Source organism: Papaver somniferum, chromosome 2 (genome assembly GCF_003573695.1).
Source record: "Papaver somniferum cultivar HN1 chromosome 2, ASM357369v1, whole genome shotgun sequence".
Classification (NCBI taxonomy): domain Eukaryota; kingdom Viridiplantae; phylum Streptophyta; class Magnoliopsida; order Ranunculales; family Papaveraceae; genus Papaver; species Papaver somniferum.
The window spans coordinates 163,160,009-163,177,194 of NC_039359.1; the positions used below are offsets into that span (position 1 = coordinate 163,160,009).

Here is a 17,186-nt window from a genome sequence, read left to right on the forward strand (position 1 = left end):
TCTATGTAGATACGAATCTAAGAAACATGCAGTCATCAAAGCTAATGATCTTTCCTCTTTATCAAGAAGTTCTCTTGTTGGAAAACTAAATTTTTTTGATCAGGAGTATCAGTCTAAACAAAAAGACACTCTGGCCTATAAATCCATCAAAAAGGTCCCGACTCAATGTTCGGAAAACTCCCAAGATCAGGAAGATAAAAATGCTGAAGATCAAACTGAACTAAATTATCATTTATCTCTTATTACTCAACAATTAAAGAAATTATTGAGACATCGAAAAAGAGAATACACTGTGTCAAAAGGAAAATCTATTTCCACGCATAAACATAAAGACACTTGGGATGATGATGATATTATTCCCCAATGCTACAAGTGCAGAGGGTTTGGTCATATTTCTCTAGATTGTCCAACTAAGGACACTCAGTGGAAGAGAAATGCATATAAGGCCACACTTGAATGTTGTCCTAATGAGAATAATCAAGTTGGTATGATAGATCATGTTGCAACTATTGCAGAAGTCCATGACTCTGAAACGCTTTCAATAATAGATATCAAGAAGACTTCACTCCTAAAAAATTTCAATAGGAGTTTCCTTGTGAAGATAAAAGAAACTTGTTTCTTGAATCTGAAATCAATGAAATAAAATCATCACTTGATCAAATCAAAGTAAGTTATCTGAATGATAAGGTAAAACTGAACAAGCGTCTTGGGAAAATTAAACTTTCTCAACATTCTGAAAAGGAACGAGTATCTAAACTCATTCATGACATCCATCTTTGTCAAGATGAAATCAGAAAGTTAAAATCAGAGAATTTTAAATTGAGAGATAAACTTGTCTGCTCAATGAAACTACACTTGATATGAATATATCAAAGATTAATAAAACAAGGTTGAATAAACCTAAAATACCCAAGGGGTATTTTGGAACTTGATAGAAATTTTGGAACTTGTTTCCGATGCAGACAATGGGGGCATCATCAAAAACAATGCTCTAACATCTCTCAGAGATCAAAACAATCAATATCTACTAAATCAAATATCACCTCTCAAAATCAACGTAAAAAATTGAATAAAGTGATTTTTGAACATCAAGACCTTACATCAAACTTGAGCATTGATTCAAAACATTCAAATAGAATGTCTCCTCAAAACTGTAAGAATGTTGAAATCTTCAAGGGAAGAAATTTCAACAATCAAAAAGTGATAACCTAACTGGTTATCATGAATCCTTACTTGTTACCCTCAAAAAGTATACAGTAAGGATATGAATGTAAATATTTTGATAAAAAATAGTCCGAAAATAAATTTTCGGTTAAGAATTTATTTAAAATAATCCTCTCAAAGATTTTGAGAAAAAGGTCTGGTACTTATAAGAGGAAAGACCTCTTGCTTCATTTTATAGAGATTCGACAGAATGTCTACCTCTAGCTGCAACTCTCGCAAAACCGAAATTTTTTGGACTATACTGTTTACTAACAAGAAACTTCGTCTCGAATCTTCTGATGGTGATTCGGACTCATCTCCAGATCTCCATCAACATGTTCCTAATGAAGAGATATCTTCTCTCAATGATAATCTTCTCAAGAATCTTTCACTAAAATTATATCTAATTTTATGTGAAGTAAGGAAAATGGAAAATGATTTGCGAAAGGAAGTAAAGGAAGTCAATGACAATGTTATTAGTCTTGAATCAAGACTAGTAATCATAGAAGATGACTGGAATCCTGTGAAATCTTCTGATCCGGCTTCAACATTGAAGGAAACTCTAAAATGATGAAATTAGAGTTTCAGTAAGGAAAAATAAACATCAGTTTTTGATTTCTTTCAATAATTATATAAGGTCTATTATGAATAAAACTATCTTGTATTTATTGAATAAAATTATTGATTTATAATTTTTCTTATGATAGTTTTTCGATTACATAGACGGTGCTTGAATGTTTTATATTATTGTTATGTATGTTTATGGGATGTTTGATTTCGAAATTTCATTACTATTGGTGCAAAAATATCAACACCAAAACTCTTCGAGATGCATGTAGATGAATTAAATCTCCTTCATTTATTAGATTCCTCCAAAGATGCTAATAAAATTATGATTGATATCGACTGACTGATCTCCAAATACCGATTCAATTCCACAGGAAATCATTGATATGATTGACGTTGAATGGTGGGGGTACCTGCAAAAAACACTCCGATGCTAAAGTCAGAGAGAGTTTTTTCACAGGTGTATTGTGTGGAAAATGATTAGAAAATCTGTACCTTTTGAGTTAGGATTTAGCCTCTATTTATATGCAGAAAATAGGTCTAGCTTTAAGGTTTTCATAGTTATCCTAATAACTTCCCTTACCTGTATAAATCCAAGAAAACAATCAGATTCATGATAAAATTTGTTATTCCTCAAACAACTATCATAATCCTTATTTATCCTTAATTATTATCTTGAATAATAATTATCATCTTTCATAGGAATTATAATAATTTTAAATAAATAATTATACAATCTAAACTAATACCTTCCTCATTCTGTTATGGTTTAACAGATAATTATCCTCTTTTTATTAGGATTTCTATAATTATCTTAAATATTATCTATAACTTCCCAAGATAATTATCTCATGGTAAAATTATCATCTTTTTGTTAGGATTTAATATAACCATAATTATCCTGGATAATTCCAAATCCAATATTCATCTTTAAATATCCAAATTAAAACCCTTTTCTTAGAGAAAGGATAATTTGGGATGGTGGACCGATCCATCGGTTCTAAGAGCCAACCCATGGGTCTTTGGGCTTCCATAATAAGCAATGGTTTCCATGATAAACCAAATGATCTTCAATAATAAGCCAAGTGGACTTCCAAAATAAGCCAATTGTGTTTCTATAATAAACGAAATGAGCTTCAATAATAAGCCAACTGGGCTTCCCAAATAAGCCAGTTGTGTTTCTATAATAAACGAAATGGGCTTCAATAATAATCCAAATGGGCTTTCCAAATAAGCCAGTTGTGTTTCCATAATAAACAAAATGGGCTTCAATAATAAGCCAACTGGGCTTCCCAAATAAGCCAGTTATGTTTCTATAATAAACGAAATGGGCTTCAGTAATAAGCCAACTGGGCTCCCAAATAGGCCAGTTGTGTTTCCATAATAAACGAAATGGGCTTCAATAATAAGCCAATATCCATACACCGTTTTAGTATGGTACAAACATTGCCCTCTCTTAATTCTCGACTTGTGGAAGGATTAAAAAAGTGAAAACTACAAGCAAACCCATTTTTCAGACTTTTTCCACTGTGAAACCCACGCCCAGGAATCTTCAGGCGCGCACCCATTTTCTAAGTTAAAATTTCCGTCACACCCATAATTTATAAAATTATGTTTCTTCACAGTCCGTAAAATTTCTTCATCAATTCCATCTCTTCTTCTTCTATATAGTGAATTTCTTCTCTATTGATTCTTAGGTTAAAGTCGTGGAAGTTGTTGCGGCTGGTGGTGGAAATCAATGGAAATAACCAGGGGTTGATATGTTGTGATGAAGAATTAGTGAAGAGGACAAGTTTGATGGTTTTGGGTTCAATTTCTAAGAAGATTTGAAGCTCAGTTAGGGTTTGTTGAATCTTTTGGAGCTGAGATTTTGTATTGATTGCTATATGAAGTTGTAGATGAAAAGTTAGGGTTTGATGTTGAAGACTTGAATCAAATTAAGGAGGAAATGATGTTGAAATACTAGTGGAATAGATTTTCCGAGAAGGAATGAAGTGTCTCCAGTTCATATACTGAATAATTAGGGCAATAATCGAAATGGGTTTTCTTTGGATTCGATCTTGAGGTAATTATGTTTGTTTATAAAAGGTATCCAATTTGTGTGATTACTCTTAGGAAGTCGTAGATTCTTCTTAATATGTACTTTGAGGGGCGTCTTCCTCAAGCATTACTCATAGTATTTTTCATTATGGAGTTTTTAGATTCGAGACTCGCTGGTGATAACGTAGAGGTATGTTCATATTTCATCCCGTGTCACTTAGCAAAATGCATGAACTTTTGATACAATCACAAAAATTATATCTCATTTACATCGAGTATAATATTCTTCGATCACCTTACGTTGAAAAGCTTCAACAGTGTTATGTATTTTTTTCTTTGTTTTTCTAAAATCTAGTGATCTTCTAGTTTCCAGCTCAATTACCTCATATTTTCTGTAGTTAGTTTCAGACCTTTTATTTATAACATTTTAAGTATTTTGAGAGTTGTTACTAGTTAACCAAGGCATGCCAATCATTTTATTCCTATCAATCAGCCTGGACTGTATTATGTTGTACTGTTTAACTTTGCTTTAACATCTTTTTTTATTTCTTAGTTATCCATCCTGAATTTTGTAGCTTTGTTTTTCTGAATTTTTGTTGTGCAATTTTATGTACAGTAGATTCTAAGCAAAACATCTTATGGAAGAGGATTCAGACTTCTACATAGAGAGTTGATGAGTCAGTTGTGTTTCATACTTTCATTTGTAACTTTTGCAGTAAATGTTGTTCAATAGATTAAAATGTTGTAGCAAAAAAATGTGTTTTTTAGGGTGCCCAAATAGGGTACGAATCGGGAAAGAAAAAAGAAAGGGTATTGTTTACCTTATCTTCTCCATTTGCAGTGGCATGATTCTCATCATGCAGAGGATTTGCACTATGGTTTTTCTCGGTAAAAGAACTATCAGACCAAGAGTTTGTTTTCACGTTTCTTTGGATTCGATCTTGAGGTGAATCTGGGGTTCTAAGACGAAGAATATATGGTGGTATGGGTCATGTGACTGTTGCCGGAAGTTCAACAATAATGAACTGAAATAAGGTCTAATCGGGAGTGAAAGAACAAGCAGAACTGAAGAGATAAACAGGATGAGTTGATGCTGCTTAAGAAGAAATTTAGATGTACGTTAGGGAAGGTGGAATTGTGATGTATAACATGTTATGCAACAAACTGAAAAGGTGCATAACATGTTATGCAGATTAAATTTGTTGGTTGGGAAGCTACGGGTGTATTGGTGTTCATGTTTGGTGTTGGTCATAATGGTTGAATAATTTGTTATGCAGCTATGAAAATAGATGCATAACCTGTTATGTATCTACAAAGTTGTTGCATAACTTGTTATGCAGTCCAGAAAATGGTTGCATAACACGTTATGCATAAACTTATTTGTTAGTATCGAAACCAGCAAAAAAAAAAGACTGCATAACTTGTCATGCACCTATAATAATATCTGCATAATATGTTATGCATTCATGAAAATGGATGCAAAAATTGTTATGCATCCGAAAATATGGAGGCATAATGCATTATGCATCAATTTTATCTGTCCGCATTAAAATCAACTCAAATAATGGCTACATAACCTGTTATAGAGTTATGCATTCGAGAAAATGGTTGCATAATTCGTTATGCGTCTGCTTTTTCTGTTGGATTTAGGCATATACAACATTTTAGTGACTGCATAACCAAAATAATTGATGCATGAACAAAAATATGATTGCATAACGTTTTATGCATCTTTTGTGGTGTATGCATATTGTGTCATGCATCTTTTCTGGAGTCTGCATAACGAATATGTAGTCAATTTTCGAAAATTTTCCCTAAAACCATTATCACCTCTGATTTTTTCATGAAAAACAAAAATTTGATATTGTTTTTTGTACTCGTTGTGTAGCTCTCTTTAAAAGATTTCCAACGATATAAAATTTGTAAAATCCAAGGCGCGATTTTTTAGATATGTTATATCCAAATTGTGTTGCCAATTATACTGCTAAAAGTTTTGGATGCATAACCCGTCATGCAGACATTTTTCAAATTTCACATAATTTTGGGTGTCACGGAAACCAAAATTAATCTTGGGCTTCATAATAAGAATATTATTTTTTTTGGGCCTGCGCCTAAGTTTCACAAACATATTACCGAGAGATAACACCCAGATTCGGTATCATGTCATGGGTACCTCTTAACACATCTGTAATGCCGCTATGCACATTGAACTAAAAATTTATTGCGCTTTATTGCGCTCTGCTGAATAATCCACGCGTCAATCCTCAGTTAAGTGTGTGTATGGCTCTTTTATAGGGTCCACGTAATTTTAATCTTCCAGCCATCTTAAATATGAATGACTTTTTCACATGAAATATGGCCACGTGCCTTCTATTGTTTATCCGATATGAAAAAGTTAGAAAAGAGTTTTTGGTGAATACTTCCACACAAACTATGTGCAGAGAGTGGTTCAATTTATATTAAACACTTTCAAAAAATAATCTGTTACAGATTTGGTAAAAGAATCAAAGACTGAGTATGCCAAAAATGTAGGCTTTAGAATCTGACACAAAACTAGGTCAAGAGACTTGGTGTGCAGTCTTTCTAGCAGAGTCTTCAGGAGTGGGTTTAACACCTCCCCTCAAGTTGAACTGCAGCTCGCGAAGTTGCAACTTGCTACGTAGAATATGAAATCTCTGCGATGGAAGCCCCTTAGTAAAGATGTCAGCAATTTGGTCCCGTGAACTGATGAACTTGACATGAAGTAGACCAGCAGCCACACGTTCACGGACAAAATGATAGTCAATCTCAATGTGCTTTGTGCGGGCATGGAAAATGGGATTTGAAGTTAAGTACGTGGCTCCTAAATTATCACACCAGAGCAATGGAGGTGAAATTGAGAAACCAAGCTCCCGCAGCAAGGATTGGATCCAGATTATCTCTGAAGTAGCTATTGCAATTCCTCTATATTCTGCTTCAGTACTGGACTTTGACACTGTATTTTGCTTGCGTGCACTCCAAGAGATCAAGTTTCCTCCGAAATAAACACAAAATCCACTAGTTGAGCGTCCGTCATCCAAACTTCCAGCCCAGTCTGCATCAGAGTATGCCTGCAAAGAGAAGTCTGAGGAAGAACGAATATGCATACCATAGTTCATTGTATTTTTAAGATAACGAATAATCCTTTTGACCAATTCCCAATGTTCCTCAAATGGGTCATGCATGTATTGACAGACCTTGTTAACTGCCACAGAAATATCAGGTCGCGTTAAGTGCAAATATTGCAGTGCACCCACAACACTACGATACAAAGTTGAATCATGAAACCTTTTTGAACCTTGCTTCTGAATTTTCACATTCATTGCCAGAGGTGTGTTTACCGGCTTTACCCCATCTAGCTTTGTCTTGCGCAGAAGGTCTGCAACATACTTACGCTGTGATAGAATCAGTTCAGAACCCTGCCTTAGGACTTCAACCCCCAAAAAGAAAGAAAGATCACCCAAATCCTTTAGTGCAAACACAACACTGAGATCTTCAATTAAGCCAGATATCTCAACTGAATGTGAACCGGTTACTATTATGTCATCAACGTAAACCAAAACGTACAATGTGGAATCCTGCGTTTGACGGATGAAGAGAGAAGTGTCAGCTATTGAACCCTTAAACCCCAACTTGACCAGGTAGTTGCTTAGTTTTGAAAACCACGCTCTAGGCGCCTGTTTAAGGCCATAGAGTGATTTGTGCAGCTTGCAGACATGGGTTGGATGCTGCTCATCTACATACCCCTGAGGCTGCTGCATATACACATCCTCTTCCAGATCTCCATGAAGAAAGGCTTTCTCCACATCCAGCTGTTTGATATCCCAGTTGTGCATTACAACAATTGACAGCACAAGGCGAATAGTGCAAGGCTTTACCACTGGTGAAAAAGTTTCACCATAGTCAATTCCTAGCTATTGGTTATAACCCTTGGCAACTAGACGTGCCTTTCTCTTGTTGTTTGAACCGTCTGGATTCTGTTTAACTCGATACACCCATTTGGATCCCACCACATTCATACCTTTTTCATATTTCACCAGAGAGTATGTGCCATTTTTAATTAATGCATTGATCTGAACATCCATTGCATCCCGCCATTCTGTAATTTTCCTTGCTGCCGAGAAACAAGTTGGCTCCATGAAATCGTCATCAAGCAGAAGATGCTTGGACGCAGTCAAGCACATTTTTTGAATAGGCTTGTGTATACCGGCTTTTTCCCTTGTGACCATTGGATGGGATGTTGTACTCTGGACTTCATCATGTATAGGTGCAGATGTAGCTGGCAGAGTTGAAGCATGTACAGAAGTTGAAATTGCTGGACTAGCCACAAAGGAGATGGTTGCATCAGAGTAAGCCAAACTTTCTGAGGCCGATGCTGAAAGATGCAGGTTGTCTGATGTAAGTGCGGCATTATGCTGTGAAGCATTACCCTGAATTACAGTAGTATTTCCTATTCCAAATGGATTCTTAGAGAAAATACTTGTGCTGGATTGTACAATACCTGGATTTGGCACTGGGGATTGATGCTTGAGAGGCAAGAATGGGAATGTAGATTCCTCAAAGCGCACATATCTAGAGATATAGATTCTGTTTGTTTCTCTGTCTAAACACATGTACCCCTTATGTGCATTGTTGTAGCCTATAAAAACACATTGAATTCACCTAGGTTCTAGTTTATCTTTATTATATTGCCTTAAGCAAGGATATGCAAGACAGCCAAAAACTTTCAAGAAGGAATAGTCTGGTAATTTGTTGAACAACAGTTCTAACGGTGTTTTCGAGATTGACACTGAATTTGGTAGCCGGTTTATAAGATAAAATGCAGTAACAAAAGCATCTGCCCAAAAATACCTAGGCATATGAGCATGAAACAGTAAGGCCAAACCAGACTCTGTCACATGTCTGATTCTTCGTTATGCCAAACCATTCTGAGGTGACGTGTGAGGACATGAAAAACGATGCTGAATGCCAGACTCATTTAAATAGGAAGTAAATTTTTGATACTCAAGAGCATTATCAGATTGAAATTTTTTTATCTTATGACCAGTGAGATTCTCAACTTGTTTGTGAAAGAGAATAAAAGTCTGTAATGCATCAGACCTTAGAACTAGGGGAAAGATCCATGTATAGTGAGAATAGGCATCCATAAACAAAATGTAATAACGAAAACCAGTTCTTGATAAGGAGGGTGAGACCCATATATCTGAAACAATTAATCTCAACGGCTTATTATAAACTGTTTTACTCAAAGAAAAAGATAACTTCTTGCTTTTACTCACATGGCAAGAATGACAGAAGTCAAAGTTTTTATTGGTTACTGGAAGTGAAAATTGACGACAGATTTTGGACACAGTGCTAAGCATTGGATGTCCTAGTCGCTGGTGCCAAAGAGGAAGTGTATAGGTCACCATAGCTTCAGGTTTTATTGAGTGCTGAATCAAATCTACCCCTTCAAACATATAAAGGCCATTCTTGTTAAACCCTCTCAGCAGCATTATCCCCGTGCGCTTGTCCTTTACAACAAAGAAACCAGCATGAAACTCAAAATAAACATTATTGTCTCTACAGAATTGTGAGACAGACAACAAGTTTGTCTTGATTTTAGGAACATGATAAATATGATTCAATGCAAAAGTTCGAGAATTAAGCGTAAAAGATGCATTACCAACATTGGATATTTCCAGTGCATTACCATTGCCTACATGAACCTGCTCAGTGCCATTGTATTCATGAGGAATGGACAGATTTCTCATATCAGAAGTGAGATGGTGAGTTGCACCAGAGTCTGTCACCCACTGATTCCCAAACTGGTCTCCAGGTAAAGCAATATAGGCCTGCGCTGGACGCCGGTTGTTGGTTTGTCGTAGCGAAACCAACATCTGTCACCAAGATGACCCTTCTTCTTACAGATCTGGCACTTGTCAATGAACTGAGGAGGTCTCTGATTCTGCTGCTGACGAGCATTCATATGATTGTTGGAATATTGATATTTTTGTTGGACTTGATTCTTCCGTTGATCACCACTGCTTGTAGAGGGAAAGTTTGTGACAGCTACATTTGCTACTGGAGACTGCAGTGATGACAACTGAGACTCTTGGCGCATGTCATAGGTGTTCAGATGAGAGTAAAAGGTATCTATGGGCATATCCTCAATAGTGCTTAAAGTAGTGACAATAGGATCATAGCTTTGGTTAAGGCCATTACTAATGGCTTGTTTCTTTTCATTTGTTGTTACAGCACAGCCAGATTCTGCCAATTGAGCAAACAAAGATTTAGCATCATTCAAATAGGTTTTGAGAGTTTTGTTACCTTTTGACATGCTGTGCAGCTGCTTTTTCAAATTCATCTGATGATGAAAAGTTTTTGGGGCATATTCGGATTCTAGTTTATCCCAGACATCCTTATCAGTTGTTAGGTGAGCTACATTACTTAAAACTTCAGGTGTCAAAGTTGAGTTGAGCCATCCAACTATGAGAGAATCCTGATGCTCATAAGCTGTATACGCAGGATTTATATCTTCACTTTCAGGTAACGTCTTTGCAGGAACTTGTTTTGTTCCATCTACAAATCCACTGAGATCATAGCCTTTTAAGATTGGTTTGAACTGTGCCTTCCAGAGGATATGATTTGTTTCTGTGTGTTTTAATGTGACAAGGTGATGAATCTGCACCTGTCTTAGGGTATTTGTTGTTTCTGCCATGATTTTTTTTGGTGTTTTGAGCGGAAGATGGCTTGGATCAGGCTGATACCAAGTTAGAAAAGAATTTTTGGTGAATACTTCCACACAAACTATGTGCAGAGAGTGGTTCAATTTATATTAAACACTTTCAAAAAATAATTTGTTACAGATTTGGTAAAAGAATCAAAGACTGAGTATGCTAAAAATGTAGGCTTTACAATCTCACACAAAACTAGGTCAAGAGACTTGGTGTGCAGTCTTTCTAGCAGAGTCTTCAGGAGTTGGCTTAACAAAAAATATCTAGCCAAATCCAAAATGTTCCGAATTGGATTCTCGACAGGGGTTTCATGATTAGTGTGATGTGTGATTTGAGGCGAGGGTTTTTGTTCCAATTAGACGAAAATGATGTGGTTCGTTTTTTTTTATTTCGATTTGGATCTAAGGAAAATGAGCTCCCAGATTTATAGAACAACATCAACAAGAACACACTTATCTCTTTATCTAAAGGTCATCGCTCTAACGGTGAGTTATATTTATATATTTTTTTCCCTTTTATTTATCTTGGATTTTGGGTTGATCAATTTTATTTTCTGAATCTTAATTAGAGGTACAGGCAGTGGTGGATCCCGATATTATTGTCAGTGTTGTTCCTAAGGTTTGGCGGTGCTAATAGGATGGATTGGTGGAGTTGACAGTGGTACTGGTATGTGGTAGAGGAAGATTATAAAGTACTCAATTCTTAATTTATCTCAATATCTCTATCAAGGGTTTCTCTTGGTGCAGCCACTAAATCTTTGTGTGTTTGCAGTAAGAACAAGGGTATCTCTCGATGAAATCAGGGTCAAGGTGCAAAGCAAATGGTGTTACATGTTGGTTTAATGAGCTTTCCTTGTCTGATGTCAATTGATTATTGCTTTAAGGTTGTTAAACTACTTAGATCTCAAATGGATATTTTTGTTTGCAAGCTTTGTAACAAATGAGTATTCTGTCCTGTAGATTCCTAGGTTCTTGAATGAATGATCTGAAATTTTAGTTAGTTGGTGTTATATGATGCTTGAAGAATGTTGTCGGGTATTTTTCATCTGTATCACATGAATTGTATGGTTAAATTTCTAAGATAGGTTACTATTTAGTTGCTTTGCAAAGAAGAAAACCATTTGCATCTACTTACCTTTTATTTGATTAATTTTATGCTAATTGGTTTTTGGTTTAGCTGTGCCCTGTAACTGTTTGTTGACTTTGTTCAAAATGAGCCAAACGACATGAGCATTGTGGCCAGGGTTTTCTAGTAAGCTAACTAGTTTTCAAAATGGGTTGTGCTATCAGAAAGCATGTGTAGACACTAGCAGGTTGGTCATGGTATATGTACTTGCGTTTGTATTTGTAATTTTTAGATTGGCATGTAGAAAGGTTAAGATTTAAGAAATAAAGTCTTGTTGATCTTTGGTCTTTTTGGGTCTCTTTGAGTGTCTTAGTTGTACTGGATACAACAAACTTGACAGACTTTCATGAAAGACTTTTTGGCTCGTGTTTTTTTTTTTTGTTTTGGGTGGTATCTAAAATGAGATTTATGAACTACTGTTAGTTTTTTTCTTCAAAAGATAGAAACCTATCTAGCTTTAAGAAATACGGTTGACCAACTGAAGTATTGAATAGTGAAATTAATTTATTATATGTACTTACCCTACGTACTTGAAATGTTGATGGAAAATGGATACTCACAATAATGTGAGCTTAAGATACTGGGAGTGACTATTTAATGGTGCTCGTTGAATGGATTTTTGGTGCATCCGTAGTGGTATTTAGTGGTGCTCGTTGAATGGATTTTTGGTGCATCCGTAATGGTACAATATAACGTATTGTGGATTATACATACGTTGCTTATAAAAGCATAGGGAGTTCTGGAGTTTCGTCTCTTCCATAGTTAATTATTCTTTATTTTGGTTATTACATGGTTTTGTTTCTGAATGTTACTTGCCTTTCTCGGTATGTCATTGATATGAGGTGGGGATTGAGAAACATAGATAATGGACCAGCACCGCTCCGACTCAGGTGAATCACAAGAACCTATCTGAGACTCGTTTATTGTTATCATTTTAGTTGTTATTAATTTCTCTAAGTCTCATTACAAAGCGTATTAAGTTTTAAGGGTTATAGTTCGGCTTTCAGGATTTAAACTTGGGCCTGTGAAACATACATCAGAAGCAGTAGTGAAGAAGCATGGTGCCATAAGGTTAACTTCTGAAGTTAAAGGACTAATTGTGCTGAAAACAACCTAGGTAACTGTTCACCACTCTTCTCACATGTCGGTCGTTGTAAAGCAATTTACTGGTGAAGCAGAGTTACATTACAATACGCTAGACAAAATTTATCAATTCTGAATCTCAGTTATGTGGTTGTTATCTACATTTGACAATGATCTTTTGCATTTTTGCTTGGAAAGGAGCTTGAACATTTCTATGCCTCTTTGTATGCTGGGGTTTATTATGAAATCTCAGGTGCGTAAATCATAGCCGTAATCCAGACCTAATAGAGATTTGAAAATTTCGTTAGTTATATTAGGTATCACACTCATACCTAGCTTTTTTTTCTCTTCTGCTCTAAGCCACAAAGTGTCCTCATTTCATTAATGCATTTCTAACTAGCCAGCTTGAGGTATATGCATCTTCTGTTGCGCACAACTTTGGTACCTTATACACAAAGTTGTGTTTATCCATATATTTCATTTCCTTTAATTAATATATAAAAGTAACTGCATACTAACGGATATTCAGCAAAAGATAGAAGATACTGAAGTTTTCTATAAACCATAAGTATTGGGCGTATACCAAAACTTGAAAACTGGAAAGAACCAACCATCACTAATTTCATGTCTTTAGCTACAAAAATAAAGTTCAAGTCAGGAACTAACATAACTCTTAACTTACTAGAACCACAAAGATGTTGTCAGATAAGGAACCCCAAGATCTTAAGATAAAGAAACTAAGGTAGTCTCTCTAGTTCATCCTCCTGATAAGTTTGTTAATGTAATCTTCACGATTTCCTGCATCACCTCCTTCAACATAATGGTTTCTCTTTTTCTTAAGCCCACCCAAAGGTGCACTCTGCTTAAAGGGCCATAGAAAGTTGTTCGCTTGCTTGAAAGTAGGGACCAATTGTCATGATCTCATGAATAAGATCTTCAATGCAGATGATTCCATACTTGTCCAAACCCTGCGATTAATTTACAACATCTTGGAATCGTCAATGCAAATTTCCAGAACCGTTAAAACTTGATATCAATTATGTGAATCGTTTCAAACCTGTTCGATAATTGAATTGTTGGTCAAAGCGGTTCTTCGCTTGTTAAGATTTCCATAACCCCTTTTGTAGATCAATTCCTTGACAGTCTTAAGATTGGGATATCTAAAACATTGAACTGAAAAGTTCAAATTAAAGTTAAAGTCCAACCACAAAACTGAACATACATAGCCGTACCACAAAACCAAACAAAAACAAATTGGAAGATACACACCCGTAGGTAACGTAAGGCCAAACTCTTTGCAACATCTGTAATGCGACTTTGTTCACCTTAAGAAATACTCCATTAAAGATCTGCATTCAAACGAAATGTATACACATTAAGGCCAACTGTTTTCTCTGCAGAACTTGTCAACATAAAATGACATTTACAAAATAATCCTAGTGGTTATGGTGTTTTTGTAGGTATAATAATAGTTTTTGTAGGTATATATGCAAAATACCTCTGACATGAGGACATATCTAACCACATATACCACCACCAGGGCCATTCCTGAGTATTTTTTACCCCAAAGCGGATCCAAACAATGTTGCCCCCACCTCTTAAAAGAAATATGAGCAACATCGTAGCTGTAAAAGGTTGTTCCATCCTGAAATGCGAACATACTAATAAACGATGATTTATTATTTTCTACGAATACTATATTCGAAAAGGCAAACACATGTACGTTGTCCAGATATTCTCATAGAAAGAACTCAAAAAGCCATAGTGTATAAGAGTAGTTTGCAACCCGTAACGTTTTTTAGTCTTTTAAGTACCTGCCATATGCTTTGTGTTTCTGGCGAAGGAATAATTCAAGTAAGGTTTGAATGAATGTAGTTGGAAAGTTATCGAATAGAAAGAAAGGATGTTCTAGGTGAACATGTTGTTAAAGGAATCAATATTTCTGGCAAAAATTCCGGAAGAAATATGGAGTAGAGTTGCATCAAACAAAATCCGAGAAAAATAGAATGAATTGATATCGCGTTCCAATATAAATGACATAAAAAACAACATTAACAAAGCATTAATTAGATTAAACTAAAATCATAAAGCTTACCTTGAGAGACAGAGAGAAATCAATAAACTAGTTCAAAAACATTCAGAAATCCTAGTAACACCAAGTGAAGTCGATTTTCAATCGATTGGAAAGTTACTTCCTCGATCTTTATATTCATCCCAATTCTTTTCTCAGCTAGTAGCTAAATACTACAGAGAACTCCTACTTTGTTGTCCCCCTTGGCTTGTTGCCCGCAAGTGGAGCTTTCCCTGCTTCCCCTTCCTGACCGACCCTGCCACCGCATATGTTTTCACATTAAAATGAACCTAGAACTAGTGGTTATGGTGTTTATAACTATCCTAACTGGCCTGATGGTATGATGAAATTGGTAAATGACTTTTTATGGAGTAGAACGTGGGTAGAGACAAACATAATCTTTAAAAAGTATGATCCTATTATAGGCAGATAAGCAGGAATCAATCACCTGTCTTAGACGCAAAAGCTATAAAGTCTTTTGATTTTGGATTCATAGCATTGATACTGCAAACCAACAAAAAATACAAGAATTAAACACCAAATGAATGCCAAAAAATTAAATATGTTTAACAAATGACAAAATATCCATACCCCCTTATTCTAACGATGAAGAGAATCTTAGCTTCTGGGTTAACGTAAGATCCTCCTCTAAACTTCGCCTCACGCTTCAAATTGATTAATTCCCTTTCCTACACAATCAAAAATATTTCATCATTTAGGTGAAAATTCATATAGGAGATGATTCACATGGATTGAAAAAAAATGCCTGAACTATTAACTTTTCGTTGTATTCCTGTGCATACTGCTTACCTCTGTTGAAAATCAGTATTCTGAAGTCTTCTTCTTCTTGGCAGCTTCTTCGAGTTCTTGCTTCTTTGCTAGTTCCCATTCCTTACTCCTCTTCTGCTTCTTCAAAAAGGACTCTGGAACAATGAGACCTGCTTTGACTTCTGTGGCCATCTCTTCTCTGTAGATCATAAAGTATAATAAACAACAATTAAGAAATCTTGCAACTGTCAAATTGACTCTATCTTAACTATATTAGATGTGCATGAAACACACAAACTATTGAAATAGAGATGAAACACACAAACTATTGAAATAGAGGTGTAAAGGCAGCCGTTTCCTAACTACTCCAAAAATGGAAGCTTATTGTTGTTTCAAACCATTACTGGGTTGCCATACCTTAGATTTGTCTGACTACTCCTACTTTAGATTTATCTTATGGGTTTTGTTATATTGTGTACCCATGCACAAGATAAGAATAAATGTTTAAAATCGGAGAACGTAAACAATCAACAATAGTAGCAATGTCAATATAAGTGGATTCTTTTTCCAATGCTAATCATTAGCTCTTTACCTTATGCATGGGCGCACAAGATAACAAAACCCAACTAGAAAATACAATCTCTAAATTAAATTGAAGTACTGATGTTCCAATCACCATGAAACATCAACATTTGGTTCACGTTCGACACTTAAAACTACTCATTGTAAAATTTAAAATAATGAACAAAGATGTAAAATACAGTCACAAGCTTGCAGGACCAAAACCTAACTGCATCTCAACTGAAACTTCAAGCCTTGTATATTACAAAATAAGGAAACCTAATATCCTAAGTAATCCAAGGAATTTCATGTCAATCAAGCTGCACACAATTATTCCTAGCAAAGAAAACATATTATGGGATATGCCAATCAAACAGATTTCAAAAACATAAACATTCAGTCTCGGAGCGAAAGATCAACCACCATTTGACACACATGCAATACTCTTTAAGCTGATCTTAGGAACAATAGATCATAATTCTACTCCTAATTCAAGTTCTAGCTAGCACATATCGATTAAGTTGTCCATGGCAAACAAATATATTAGGGGCAAACCCTTTCATATGACAAGTTTATCATATAATAACAAGAACACAAAAAATGCAATCACAATGAGGTATCTCAATCACCGTCTAACACACATCCGAAAACTCAATTTGTGGCTTACAGTAAAAGAAAAAAGTCTAACTAATCTTTAGTTATTCCAAGCTAAACCCTAGATTCTTCCAAATCGTCAATCATTAGACTTCGATCTTTCACAAACTCTATAAACCCAAAAACCTCAAAACCACCACAAAAAACGCAATTTCTCAAACCATTTCATTCCCATTACTCTATAAAAGATCATTTCACTACCCAAATCAACTAAAAACATAACTAGTAGAAACGAATATACATCAAAAATATGCTTACAAGATAAAGATATGGGGTACCAGATCGAGATACATAGTGTTCGATGAGTAGATTAAGGTTTTTCTCTGTTAATTACTTACCACCTTTCAACGACCTGGTTTAGGGTTTTTGGAGCTGGCTTT

General features: G+C 35.4%; 1 long non-coding RNA gene and 1 pseudogene across 3 annotated transcripts; one reads left to right on the forward strand and one right to left on the reverse strand.

The window, feature by feature from the left end:
* Positions 1-10,788: 10,788 nt before the first annotated feature.
* LOC113349623 lies at positions 10,789-13,014 on the forward strand. 3 transcript variants are annotated; one of them, XR_003360293.1, is made up of 5 exons: positions 10,789-11,029; positions 11,113-11,210; positions 11,316-12,559; positions 12,677-12,786; positions 12,951-13,014. It is a non-coding gene; the product is annotated as an uncharacterized LOC113349623 (long non-coding RNA). The 3 variants fall into 3 exon arrangements; XR_003360294.1 differs by having other exon boundaries at positions 12,665-13,014; XR_003360292.1 differs by having other exon boundaries at positions 12,677-13,014.
* A 489-nt stretch (positions 13,015-13,503) lies between these two features.
* LOC113349622 lies at positions 13,504-15,792 on the reverse strand (annotated as a pseudogene).
* Between the last annotated feature and the right edge of the window lie 1,394 nt (positions 15,793-17,186).